The 14468-nt window shown below is 41.1% G+C and overlaps 1 protein-coding gene across 7 annotated transcripts in view; it reads right to left on the bottom strand.

Moving 5' to 3' along the window:
* The window catches only part of KLF12 (KLF transcription factor 12), a 519070-nt gene that overhangs the window by 426203 nt on the left and 78399 nt on the right, over window positions 1–14468 (bottom strand). Inside the window, exon 1 of one of the 7 annotated variants that reach the window (XM_070048725.1) lies at window positions 8840–9362. The exons of the other annotated variants lie outside the window; for them this stretch is intronic. The gene's annotated coding sequence lies outside the window, so the exon portion shown is untranslated. Of the gene's footprint in view, window positions 1–8839; window positions 9363–14468 lie in introns of those variants that run through there. 7 annotated transcript variants of the gene reach the window in all.

Below are 14468 nucleotides of genomic sequence, written 5' to 3'. Positions count from 1 at the left end.
GAAGGCAAAAGACGGGTCATGTACTTGGGCCCCTGCCAACAATGCAGGAGGCCCAGATGGCATTCCTGGATCCTGGCTTCAGCCCGGCACAGACTAACTATTGTAGCCATAATGGGAAGTGAACCAACAAGATAGATGATCGACCTCTCTCTTTTTCTTCCTTCCTCTCTCTCTCTCTTTCTGTATGAGTATATGAGTGTGTGTGTGTGTGTGTGTGTGTATGTGTCACTCTGCCTTTCAAATAAATAAATAAATCTTTTGGGGACCAACAGTGTGGCATATTGGGTTAAACCTCCACCTGCAGTGCCAGTATCCCATATGGGTGCTGGTTCAAGTCCAGGCGGCTCTACTTCCAATCCAGTTCCCTGCTAATTTGCCTGGAAAAAGTAGCAGAAGATTGCCCAAGTGCTTGGGCCCTTGCACTCATGTGGGAGACCTGAAAGAAGCTCCTGACTCCTGGCTTCAGCCTGTCCCAGCCGTACCTTTTGTGAGCATTTGAGGAGTGAATCTGTGCATGGAAGTCCTCTGTCTCTCCAACTCTGCCTTTTCAAATAAATAAAATAAATCTTGAATAAATAAATAAATAAATCTTTTTTAAAAGAATAAAATTACTGCCTCTAGACAGGGCTACCCTTCCCAGTGTCCATCCCTCTTCACCATTTTAATAGCTGAAATTAAAAACTCAAAAACTAAAGTTTCCCTGCTTTCTCTCCCCTACATATAATTCGCTCACTTGTCTCATAAACTTCCGAAGTACTCTGCTCCCAGGCTTGCTGGGCCTCTTCCAATAGTCTTTGTCAATCAATACTCTTGCTTTCCCGCTAAAACCTTCACTGTCTTCTCCGGCTACCATATACTCTACATCCACCATGGCCATGCTAGAATTTATTAAGCATTTATCTGTGTGCAATGACTTTGAACAACCCTTGTTTCAACTGTTGAGGAACAAGATTTTTTTTCCCCCATGCAAATTGTTGAACTCTTTACTGAGTATAGAGTTGGTCTTCTGTGTATAAAGTTAATTGAAAGTGGATCTTAGTGAAGAATGGGACTGGGAATGAGAGAGGGAGGAGGTGGAGGAGTGGGAGTGTACGTAGGAGGGCAGAGATGGTGGGAAGAATCACTATTTTCCTAAAGTTGTACTTGTAAAATGTATGATTTATACTCCATAAATAAAAGGATTCTTTGGGGGGGGGAGTATATATATGTGTATTAGCTTATATATAAATAGCAAAAAGTCATTGTACTCTCAGGAAATTCTATCTTCTAAATTCGGTCATATGTTTTTAGTGAGCATCTTTATACATATGCTGTAAAATTGAAATACCTAAAATAACTAAAGAGAAATTATTTTAATATTTAATAAATTACATATACTTAATATATAGGCTATTCTGGTGAATATGTATAGAGAAAAATTTCATTTGCCATTTATGATTAAAAACAGATTATATTCTAAACCAATGTTACTCATACCTCGCTATTGAAAGATCTCTCCAGTTTCCATCATACAGAATCATGATGACAAGAAATACCATCAATTTTCCTTTATCTTTCCTAGCACAACTACGACCACCAAGGTCGTACAACCACAAGGATTACCCTGTGTCAGGCACTGTCCTAAGTCCTTTCTGGGTCTTAATCAATTTAGTGCTCTAAGAAACCCTGAATGTAGGAAGGAAAAGACTGCCACAGATCCCACCATAAGCAGAGAGAGGAGCAGGATGCAACCCATGTCATCAGACTGTCACGTAGTCTGTAACCACACAATATTCTGTATACACCAGCTTCCATAGCATCCAGAACAACGCTTTGTAAAAGAAAGAGGTTTGGGGCCAGCGCCGTGGTGTAGCGAGTAAGGCTGACACCTGCAGTGCTGGCATCCCATATGGGTGCCAGTTCGAGTCCCAGCTACTCCACTTCTAATCCAGCTCTCTGCTGTGGCCTGGGAAATCAGAAGAAGATGGCCCAAGTCCTTGGGCCCCTGCACCCATGTGAGAGACCCAGAAGAAGCTCCTGCCTCCTGGCTTCAGATCTGCATGGCTCCGGCTGTTGCAGCCAATTGGGAGTAAACCAGCGAATGGAGGACCTCTTTCTATATATATCTCTGCCTCTCCTCTCTCTGTGTAACTCTTTCAAATAAATAAATAAATCTTTAAAAAAAAAGAAGTTATACAGCTTCAATAGACTCACAATGAGCAGATATGATAACTGTAAATGAATGGATGCATGCTTAAATTATCATACGACTCTCTTTGGACTAAAAAGGGCTTTTAATTATTGCTTAAAATTATGCCAACACATCACTGACTACAAAGACACAGGCAAAGAAAAGAAAAAAAAAAAAAAAACCTGTTGTTATGTCTGCATTTTAGTCACAATGAAGGGTAAGAGGGGACCTAAAGACATATGTTCATTGAAAAAACTGAGAATAAGTTCACTTTGAGAGACTACTGCGTACATTCTTATGAACACTTAAAGGGTTATTTATTAACTGTACTTACATGAGTCATGTCTTTTTTTATAAAATCCCAATCCCAAATGAAGCTCTCTAGAGTATCTTCAACAGGTATTTTAAACTACTCACAGTATCAAAATTCTCAGAACATAGGGGAAGAAAACACAACATAAATACCCTTAATTCAAAAACTGACAACCAACAAGCTAGCTGGAACAGCTGGGGCAAAGGACCAAAAGAAACCAAAGCACCAGATTTCAGAGAGATCATGTAAACTTTCAAACATTTTGACCAAAAATAATTTATACATGATGTGGACTATTAAAAAGTCACGGAGGGCAATGCAGTCAGAAGCTGGAGTTTCCATCAACCTTGGAAGTCCCAGAGAATCAGCCCTCTGTAGTCTGCATCAGTTCTCCTGTGGTGGCCAAGCCCTGCATCCGGGCAGGGCTGGCAAGGAAGAGAAGGGAGTAGACACTTGGCTTTAGAATGACAGAAGGAAAAGGAACTTTGGAATTAGCACATTCAGGGCTTCAGTTTACAAATGAGAAAACAATTCAAGACTCAGGAAGGAGCACACAGCTCCTAAGATCAGCACACACACACCCACGGCCCTGGCCATCCTCACAACCAGGTGGCTGCCTCTGTTTGTGCAATTTTCATACACTCAGGTGTCCAGGTATTGGCTGTCACTCACTGGACAGTCACCTTTCCATTCCTAATAGAACTGATTGAACCTCACTCCTCAAAATAGAAGCAAAAGTAATGTCTATGATCTTAAGAAAAAGGACTCACAAACTTAAATATCTTCAATGCTCATCTACCCTAATTTCAACTTAGTGAGCAATGATTTAACATTAAAAATAATAAAAGTTTATTGCTATACTGTACTTTGTATTGACATCTGACATTTATTCCAAAACATCACAGTAGAACATCACACAACTTCTATGAAGAAAGTGGGAATTATAATCATTAACATCTTCTAGGCAGGAAAACTAAGAGAACAAGAAGTTAAATGTCCTTTTCAAGAGCATCTAGCAGGGCCGGCGCTGTGGCGTAGTGGGTTGAGCCTCAGCCAGAGGCACCAGCATGCAATATGGGTGCAGGTTCAGGTCCTGGCTGCTCCACTTCCGATCTAGCTCCCTGCTATTGGTCTGGAAAAGCAGTAAAAGATGCCCCAAGTGCTTGGGCCCATGCACCCATGTGGGAAAACTGGAAGGAGCTCCTGGCTTCAGATATAACCAACTCTAACTGTTGCTGTCAGTTGAGGAGTGAACCAGCAGATAGAAGACCTCTTTCTCCATCCCTCCCTCTCTCTCTCTGTAACTCTGCCTCTCAAGTAAACGAACAAATCTTAAAAAAAAAAAAAAAAAGCATCTAGCAGGATGTGCAATGCGAAACTCTCAGGTCTCAGCAGCCAACTGAAAACATTATTAAAAATGCATCAGAAAAATCATGTTAGGAAAAACAACCAAAATACAGCTAATAAAAAAAAATCAAATTCTGCCCTTTCCTCTCCAGCCAAAATGCCCTGTAGTCTTAGCATCAAATAGGTTGGAAATTGAGAATTCTATTTCTCAAATTCAATCCATTCACTTATACTCATATGTGTTTAGAAAGCAAAATTCCAGCTGCAAAGCAATTTATTAGAATAATCAAAAAATGATGGGCCACAAGAACAAATCAACACCAGGCATTTATTTATTTTGCCATCAAAGTATCTGAAGAGCCTCATAAATTGTATTCTTGGTTCTTCACAAGATGCAAAAGAAAGCAGCCAGCTTGCCCCAGGAGGTCTGGACCCTGTTTCACTGTGCACCCATCACACATATCACCATCCACAGGAGCAGATGGACGCAAACTGTAGGCACAATCAACACCCTTTCACCTATTCCCCCAGTGTTCTTACAAGGCCTTTCTGAATGTAAGCTGGTCTTGGAATCTCTGCAGCCAGAGCTCACAGTGGCTGGGACCACAAAAGAGTTAAGATGAGGGGCTGGCACTGTGGTGCAACAGGCTAAAGCCCAGGTCTGCAGTGCCGGCATCCCTGTTCTACCTCTCATCCAGCTCTCTGCTGTGGCCTGGGAAAACAACAGAAGATGGCCCAAATGCTTGGGCCCCTGCACCCACGTGGGAGACCCAGAAGAAGCTCTTGGCTTTGAACTGGCCATTGCAGCCATTTGGGAAGTGAACCAGCGGATGGAAAACACCTCCCCCTGCCCCCTGCCTCCACCTCTGCCTCTTCTGTAACTCTGCCTTTCAAATAAATAAACAAATTTTTTAAAAAGGCAGTTAATATGAGCCCACGGGAGATTTTTGATGCAATGTAAGAGGGTATGGCTAAACTGTGGTGGCACAGCAGGGCAAAATAATATCAGTTTATCTTGAGTTGGTCCAGGCAGCACCTTGCCAGTAAGCAATGAGTATAAAGCCCTGGGTAGGATAAGTGGATGCATGGAAGGCCTAGGAAGGGGTCAGAGCAAGATGGACTATGATACAGAAACCGTCCCACGAGCAGCAGTACGTGTGTACAGGTAGGCAAGAAAAGCAGAGGAAAAAGAAGAATGAAGGGTGCTCAGGGCCAACACCTTCTACAGCTATCCTTGGTCAAGTTCAGGGAATGATGAGTGTAACCAGACATCTGCTTGCAGAGGAAGGATGTCAGAAGCCAGCAACTCCCAACCCCAGAGGTCTCTAACAGGATTTGGGAGTGTGGGAGGTTTAAGGACGAAAGAAGGAAGGGAGGGAGTGGAGGAATGGATAGAAGGAGAAGAGAACAGAGCCCACGCTGTAGTTTGAAAAGTAAACCAAGGACCATATTGGGCCTACACACCAGCCCATCAGTTTTACAACATACATGTCACCCAAATCTCACTGTCACTTCTTCCTAAAGCATCTGCTAGGAGATTTGCTCCTGTATGCTTGTTGGTAGTGTTTTTTTTTTTTTTAAAGGCCTAGCTTTTATTGCTCACTTGTCATTCTACTTACAGTAAAGATTAACAACACTGCATACGGTGCTGGATGAGTAAGAAATTCAACTTACCCAACACTAGGTGTAAAATGATACAGTATCTCTCTCTGAAAGTGTGTAAGAATTCAAGTTAACATGATGAGCCCCCTACACAGAAAGGAGAAGTGAAACTCCTCTAAGTACTTACCACGCTTTGGTCTACAACCAGGCTTAGAAAAGTCATCTACAAAAATGAAAAGTGGATTACCCATGTATCCTGTCAAACTGAAAAATAAATGTTATTTCAAAGTTACAGTAAACTTCAAGTCATCTAAAATGTACCAAAAATCCAAGGTTACCGTAATTGGTTTTGGCCTTAGTTTTACATGTAAAAAAGAAATGGAAAAAATATTTAGAGGCCCTGTCTGACTTTTTTGGGAAGAGAGAGTGAAATTCATCTCAGTGGAAAAATAAATCTGCATATTTCACCTCCCTTGTGGCTCCTGGAAAAGGAAAAGACCTGGAGAAAATATTAAAGGGTCTTTAGAGGAAGCTGGGTCTGGGCATGGGAGCCAGAGAAAGCTGTATCACTCTGCATTAGCAGGAGTGCAGAATGAATTCCTTTCTTCAACTGCTGGGAGGAGAAACAGAGTGAGCGTGAGTGGAGAGACAGAGATCAGAAGTCAAGCAGACACAGGTTGATGGGGTGGGGGAAGGGAGGGAGAGGGGAGGGAACTGACGGAGGATGAGTTGCCAGACACAATCTGTTTGAATCCCAATAATGCACTTTTAAAATATATGGTTTAATAGTCAAGCTTTTTGTCTCTAAACTTGTAGACTTTTCTATTTCTCTTACCTTCATGAAGCTTACTCAACATGTCAGAGAGAGAGAGAGAGCAAGCGAGAGAATGGCAGGGAAAGGGGATGTGCTCTTGTGGGAGAAGGCAGAGAGTGCAGTGGGGAAGGCCAGTTGGAGATCCTGGGACAGAAGCAGGGCCTGGGGGCCCAGCAGCTGCAACCTCCACCTCATCCCCAGAGCCAGAGCAGGAACTGTGGTCTCCACCCATCAATCTCTCACAGAGACTACAAGGAACGATTACGGCGCATTTTGCACTCTAAAAAGACAAAGGTGAAAGCGATGGAAACACTAGCTACGCTGGTTCCTTTCTAAAGCAGAGCATTCAGTACAAGCTGAAATCTCTATAAATGAGAAAGAATTTTATACACATGTATCAGTGAGTCCCTTCCCACCGCTAAGTGGAGTAACAGACCACTCTTCCCAACACACAGAAAAGGTGAGCTGCATCTCTGATCAGAAACTGCCCATAATGAAACCAACTCAATAATTTTAAAAGAAATATATTATCTTCTAAAATTGAGTGGAGAAATTCAAAAATGATTAGAGACGGCAACTTCTTGGAAGTTAATTTTGCTATACATAAGCAAAAAGAGGGGTGGGGAAAATCAGGAGAATGGCAACAGTCAGAGAAGGAAAAGATGAATTAAAAAGATGGAGGCCAAAAATATAGCATAAAGGAAGACTCAGAGGAACACGTAGATCTAGAGCCTCGGGAAGAGTAAAGCCAAAGCTAAGCCAGAGTTAACTCAACCACTTCAGCTACGCATCACTCACTCAGTTTCTCAGGACCTTAGTTTCTTTGCCTGAAAACTGCATGTCAAGAAATGTATCTCATAATTTTACCACCATTTCAATGGCGTATAAAGAGTAACAAATGTATAAAAATGCATACCCATTCACATCAGAGTGTAAGAAAGAAAAATCTGAAAATGTAATATGACCTTGGCTGACACCTGCTATGGGGAGTTTAGTGCTGTTGTTCCCGTCTTCTGCTCTCAAAGCCTCCCTCACCTGTCCTCACCGGCTTTCCTAACTGAGCACGGACCACAGCCTACCAGAAGGGAAATATTTTCTAGTATACAGGGACCCAGGGGGTGCTACCAGCACATGGGCTCAATCTAAGACCTTGGTCCTTGTTCTCCTTATACACCAAGGACCACACGAGGCGTTTGGATGTACTCCCTCAAAACATCACAGCAACCCCTTTCAGACATTCTATTCAGTTCATCCTGCAAAGGAGGAAAATGAGGCGCTACTATATAAGCAACGTTCTCCAGGTCACACAGCTGTAAGAAGGGAAGTGAGTTTCAGACACACATGGGTGTGATCTGCTGCCTGGTTTTCATCACCACACCAAATTTCCTGACCCGTAAGTACCTTTAATAGCAGAGAAAGAAGAAGCCAGATCCAGAAATGCTTCAACTAACTTCCCCCCAAAAGTGACAAGCTGCCTACTGAGCACACCACAACTCTCAAGCAGATTCGCCCCGCTAATTTCATTCATACTTCCTAGATTGTGAAGCTTCAGGCAAGAGAGATACCTCTGTCTAGGCTGCTGAATCTATAATTGAAAATGCTCCAAAGGTGTCTCCTAGTCTACAAAATAATAGAAATGTACTCTGCAAACCCTCCCCTACACACACACCTCCCCAGCAACCCCAAGGCAATTCTGATCTTCTCCTACTGAATCATGGTGGAAAGCTGAGCAATTGTCTTCTGCAGCAGTTAGAAGGCAACATCCTTCTAAATAAAGGTTACTTTACTTTGAATCCATCAAACATGTAGAAACCAAGGCCATGCACCCTTTATCCCTGACTTTGTAGCACAGCTTCACAAAACTTAACTGTTACCAAGTAACAGTTGAAAAAAAAACTGTGTCTTTTTCAACTATACATTTTAAGAAGAAAACAAGACACTGTAAGCTTTAGTAATATATAAATATCTATAGTAAATACTTGGGCTTATTTTTTCCCTTTTTGCTGTAAGGCAAATTCAGAATGAAAGTGCCAACAAAATCTTCCTCTCTCGTCTGAGACCGTGGTTACCCTATTTCTAATAAACAAGGCAGCTTCCTGTCTCGGCTTCTCACTGCTAAATCAGGGTTGAATCCTGGCAGCGTTCACCGTCCTGACCCCTGAGTGCACTCAGGCTAAACAGAGCCTGCTCTGCTTCGCTCTTGATTGTAGAAAACTATTCATCAGAGAGCACTTCGTGCTGTTAGAACCCAAAACAAGTTCTTCAGTGAAGCTGAAAAAGTTAATTTCTTACACTCAGAACTTAGTATCTCATTAGCTCCGAATTTATCTCTATTTGTTCGATGTAGCTGGACTTTCCCTGAATCTCTACAGGGATAAAGCTCTGTTTACAGTGTACGATTATTTCAACAGTAGTTAAAACAGCATCCAATGGTTCTATACTCACTCATTCACTTACGCTTTTCTTAAGGATCTTTAGTAACAGAGACCACAAGGCAGAGTTCACAAACAAAATTAAAATGCAGTTCAGATTACAATCTTTTTTTTTAAACTGACAACTCTTTCTCTTGAGGGTTTAAAAAAATGCAATTTACCAGTATTTTCTCCCACTTCTGGGTTGCTGTGAAGTAATTTGCTGTCCATCATGGTATTCAATCTGTCTCAATATGCTGATAAATGATATATGATGCATGATCTGCTTCTTTTATTTTATTCATAATCTGCTACAGTACTGTGTCAGCAAAGGGCAGTCTTTGCATTTCTGACCTTTTGGAGTTTAAGAATAGAAAAAGGAAGGAAAAAGGAAAAAAAAAATCTATCTTGCTGTATAAACAAAAGATTTCATCTCCAGCTTCTCACCATCACCACTTTCCGGGCCTTGGCTACCTGTGCTGCTGGGCAGGTCTGGCCTGCCATCGGGACACACCACTGTGGAGAACCTGGGGAGGCTGAGGGTCCTGCTCACCCTCCTCCTGGGCCCCTGCTTTCTGGAGCTGTCAGAGCCCCCGCCGGTGGGAACCGGAGATGCTCCCTCGCAGTTAGCAGGGAGATTTTCAGCTTCTGAAACCTCCTCCCCCCTCCCTGCGAGCTTGCTCGGTGCAGCACCTCCAGCTGCCTGGGTGCACGGTGTCACGGTATTAAAATAGCTCAGGCTTGATGACCTCACTGGTTCTCACAAGCAGGCCAATTGGCAGAATAATAATGCAGGCTGCTGCTGCTGCTGCTGCTGCTGCTGCTTGCTGGGAGACATTTCTTCCTTCCCCCCACCCACTAACAGGAATATTTAGTTTCATTTTGACTTTGGAAAAAGTCTCCTTTCTGACGTTAAATTCAGTACAAACTTAATGCAAATATCTCAAGGTGCTCAAGGTTTAGGGGGGGCCTAAACCAAAAGAATTAACTTCAAAGCCAACACACCAAATCCAGACTGCATTCAATCTCACACTAAACTTCAAGGACAGCAACACTGCAAGGTAAACCAACCTTATGTAACACATTTGTATTTCATTCATTTTCGGGCCAGACATCGTCCTCAGAAATATTAGTGATAACATATCAGCCAAAAATCGCTGGGTCACATTTCTCGGGTTCACTCGCTCTCCGCAAGCATGGGGGGGGGGGGGGAGGCTTCAAAAAGGAATCTGCCATCACAGCAAGCTTTAGTGTATTCGGTAGATTGTGAGCATTTAACACTCAAATGGATTTCGAGTTTAACCAAAAAAAGAAAAAAAAATGCGTAAGGCATTCATGCAATTTAAAAAGTGTCCTCCTGTATGAGTTTACGAAATTCTATTTTCGTGTTTATAATTTTCCCTTAGAGTTTCTCACTTTCTTCTGTCGCTATCACATACCAGGAAGAGAATATTCGATGCGAAAAGTAGGACCTTCTGATGCTCCGGTATCATAACTCAGTGCTACGTCTGCACTGTACTTTGATTCCAAGAGAGAACATTTAGATTAACTGCTTCAGCGCCCTGTGGACACAAGATTTATGCCCAGAGAAAAAGCTCCCATATGACTCTATGGACATAGAGCTAATGAAATAATGTGGTTCACTGGTTTAAGATGGTTCCTCTAAAAAGGGTATAATCACTGCCCCCAAAAAGAAAAGAAATTCCCAGCACCTCTCAATTCTTCTCACTGTCAAAGTGACAAACAGCATCTCAGGAGCACCACCATCTCACAATCATGATGCTGCAAAACCATCTCTCTCCACTGGTGCCAACCGAAACATCACAGAGGAATTCTCAGAGAACACATGGACACATACATGACCATGAATTCTAAAAATGTTCCATCATACAATGGCATGCTCATTTCATTAGCATTTGCTGAGTATCCTGCATATGGCACTAGGAATGGATACCTCCAAAGGCATCATCAATATTGTCTTCAAATCATTTTTAGATGGGTATTATATAGTCACAATGCCTTAATGAGATGACACATGGACTGCTGCAATTCGCTCTTTATGCTAACCTAATGATTTTGAAAATTTGGTTTTGACGGTATATCCACGGGAATATAATTAAGATTAACTGAACTATAATAACCAGGAACGTTTTGGACACAGTTCAGAGAAATGAGCATAAAATTGAGAGTTATCATGCCAGGACTGGCATTGCCATACAGCTAGTAAAACCACCCCCCCAGTCCCAGCATCCTTTATGGGCACCAGTTCAAGTCCCCGCTGCTCCACTTCTGATCCAGCTCCCTGCTTATGGCCTAAGAAAAGCAGCAGTAGATGGCCCACGTGCTTGGGCCCCTGCACTCCAAAGGGTACCCAGAAGAAGCTCCTGGCTTTGGCCTGGCCAAGCTCCAGCTACTGCAGTCATTTGGGAGTAAACCAGTGGATGGAAGACCTCTCTCTCTCTCTCTCTCTCTCTCCCCCTCTCTGTGACTCTGCCTTTCAAATAAATAAAATCTAAAAAAAAAAAGATCAGAACATAAACCGTTATATGTCTGTTTCACTTTTAAAAAGTTATCATGTCTATTTAATAAAGTAAGACAAATTGGAGATTTCTGAATGGTGAAAGGCCAATTACAAATGTATTAAAGGATACAATAATTCACACAGTGATGAGACAGACTGAGTAGTTCGTTACAGTGACTACACCACCCAAATTTCAGAGACTATACAGCTAGTAAAAAACCTCATGCTTTATTAATGACGCCCAATAAGTCTGTGTAACTTGTGGAAAGTCAAATTTACATAATATTAAATTGCCACATTGGAGTCAACATTAAGTTTTACCTTTCGTTTATCCCATTACACTACTCTGATTCTCACACACACAAATATATTATTCTACTTAGATTCTGATACACATGTACACATACACAGCATACCTGTCTGCCTGATTCCTACAAATGCACACGCACTTCAGTACTCTGCTTCTGATTCATACAAATACATTAGTATCTGATTCACACAGGTTCAATTATTGGCCCTCTGATTCTCTCCGACACACAGTATCACTCTGATTCATATACATGCATACATGTATACAAATGTATTCCACTACTATTTAATTCACACACACTTCTTACACATATGAATCATATTATACTATTCTGTGTGGTTCATCCATCCCCATATATTTTGCATCTTATTTACATGCACATACATACTATTATATATACATACATAGTGAAACTTAAAACAGTAAATCACATTCATATTATATATGTGTGTGTGTGTGTGTATAGGTATCTCACAGGTTTAATGAAAAGGGAGACATGAACAAGCAGCCAACAGAGATAGAGGAACTGATACAATGTTTAGCAAGAACATGTACAGTATCTCCAGGAACTCAGGCACAAAAAGAAGGGAGAAGACTTCTAAGAAGGCTGGAGGTCCTGCAAGAACAGATGGGTGTTTAAACAGAAGCTGAAACACGGCGAAGATGAGAATATAGAAGCAACGTGGAACCTGATGTCTCTGGGCTTCAGACATGTTATTCTCAAAATTTCTACTGAACCAGATGGCGAATACTGCGAACACTTCCTTTCTTAAGCTACTTGCTCTAATAGTCTAGCATACTTTTCTTTATCCATAAATAACTTCCCTTTACAAGTATTATTAAAGACAGCCATTACCGACCAACATATACAGCATACTGAAAGTCTGTATAGTTAAACTATATAACTGTAAAGTACAGATTTTATGGTCCTTCTATATGTTAGTCTCATAATTTTAATTAAGATATGAAAAGAAAATACCAGGAATAATAGTGGTGAAGTAATATGTGAGTATACTCCTCCTTCAGGCTTTCAGTTAACATTTGAAAATCAAAGACAGCTGCCCACCAGAAAAGTGTTCTCCCCAACTAGATGGCACCATCACCCCAGCCTTGGACGAGTACTATGAAGGTCACTTGTCAACTCTTAAAAATGAGGCATTATTCCTAAAAAAGGAAATGTGCCACTTTAAGCAAATAAACCACAGGTACTTTGAAGACCATTTTAAAGACCTTATCCATAGCCCAAGATAAACATTTGCCAAAGATCAAAAAGATCAGGCCCTGGGCAGGGGTTTAGGGAGCAGAGTGGGCAGAAACATAAATAGCTAATTGCTTTTCAAAAAAATGGAATAAGAGTACTCCTATCAAAGAATACAAGGAAATCCTCAGAGTTTAGCAGGTCAAGTACAAACTAATAATCAGGCCTGCCAACAAAGAATTTGAGTAGCCTTGCAAAATACTGCAGAGACAATAAAAAATATTGCTTAACAAGATAAATCCTTTGAGAATGAAGTAAAATTTTCTGCAAAGCATGTGTGTACGATGAAAAACAAATGCGTATGTGAAACTGAATTACTAGTTCCTTGGTTTCAACTAAGAAAAATATTAAGAATGTTGTAAATACTGTAACTTATCTTTCGAAACACATCAGTTGGAGAAACTGAGTGACAGCGATCAGTTAAAGGGCCAGTCTAAACTAAATATGACCAAAGCAAAACTTTGGCATAATCACAGAGTTAGAGGATCACAATGGAATTTGTAAATTATTGGGGCAGATATAAAACACGAATTACAACCCTGCAGCGAGACAGAAGGATGTGGTGGCTAACAGAACTTCCCAACCACAGAACTTCCAAAGTGAAGGCCTTTCAAGTACTGAAGACAGCTTCTGGGGGAGAGGGGGTGGAATTAGTGATATAACAGGGCAGTGAACCCACTCTACTTGACAGCAATCAACAGCCTGTAACAAACCACTGACTAGTTTTTAAAACGACACTGGCATGGTGAAAGCATATCAATGACAGAGAAACAGAAGCAGAGTGATGAAGACTTCTAGGAGACAGGGGCTCAAGATGGCATTATTTAATATTTCTATAAATGATGTGGCAGACAAAGTGCACAGGAAAGCAGGCGAGTTTGTATTAAGCTCTTTTAATTACCCTCATGCCAAATTACAGAAATAAACATTCTTTTGCCATCCATCTGACAAATATGATCGGCTCCTTTTAACTAAGTCCACTTAACCAACCGTCCAGATTTTATCAATGATCTCTGTTCTCTTCGTAAATCCTACTGACTGGTGTACTTGGAATCTTCTGATCCAGCTGACTTCTCTCTGACCAGAATGAACATCTCTGCTCCAATTAGCCAAGCCGTATTTTCAATAGCAGAGATTTTTTTTATTCTACTGTATATGCAGTAGTACATTTTAATAATGGGATTTAATTGACATACATTCCCTAAAGTGAAATGACAGCATGAATGGCAATGTACCATCTCTTTCTATGAAAAATAAATTGAATGTTTTGAAAAATTTCAAAGATTAATCCATTATAAAAAATTTTTTAAACATCCATTTAAACTGTATCACGGTTGTCCAACAATGAGAAAAATAAATCAAACATCTTCCAGAAGTCTTCACTTTACAGAAACAAAATAGAAATGACAAGCCATAATACATGCAGTTTGGAAAGAGAGCAATGAACTCCAACTGTGGATCATACTTGAAAAGTCCTGGTCCAGCATCAAGTATGACGGAAAATAAAAGTTTTTTGTTTGAAGAAAATATTTGATATGCATACATCATTTTTAGGTCCCTCTACTTTAACTTTCTGATGTCATTTTTCTTTCAACCACCCAGAAAGCGCAGTGTATTTAGTGGTCTTCCCTCTATGTGACAGGCAGAACCACAGGGATCATGATAACAAAGAGGTCAGATCTAACGGGGCAGGTGCACATGCTGCAGTAGGTCAAGGTCCTC

The sequence above is a fragment of the Oryctolagus cuniculus genome, chromosome 9 (assembly GCF_964237555.1).
Source record: "Oryctolagus cuniculus chromosome 9, mOryCun1.1, whole genome shotgun sequence".
In the NCBI taxonomy this organism is placed as follows: domain Eukaryota; kingdom Metazoa; phylum Chordata; class Mammalia; order Lagomorpha; family Leporidae; genus Oryctolagus; species Oryctolagus cuniculus.
This window is presented reverse-complemented; position numbering and strand designations above follow the sequence as displayed.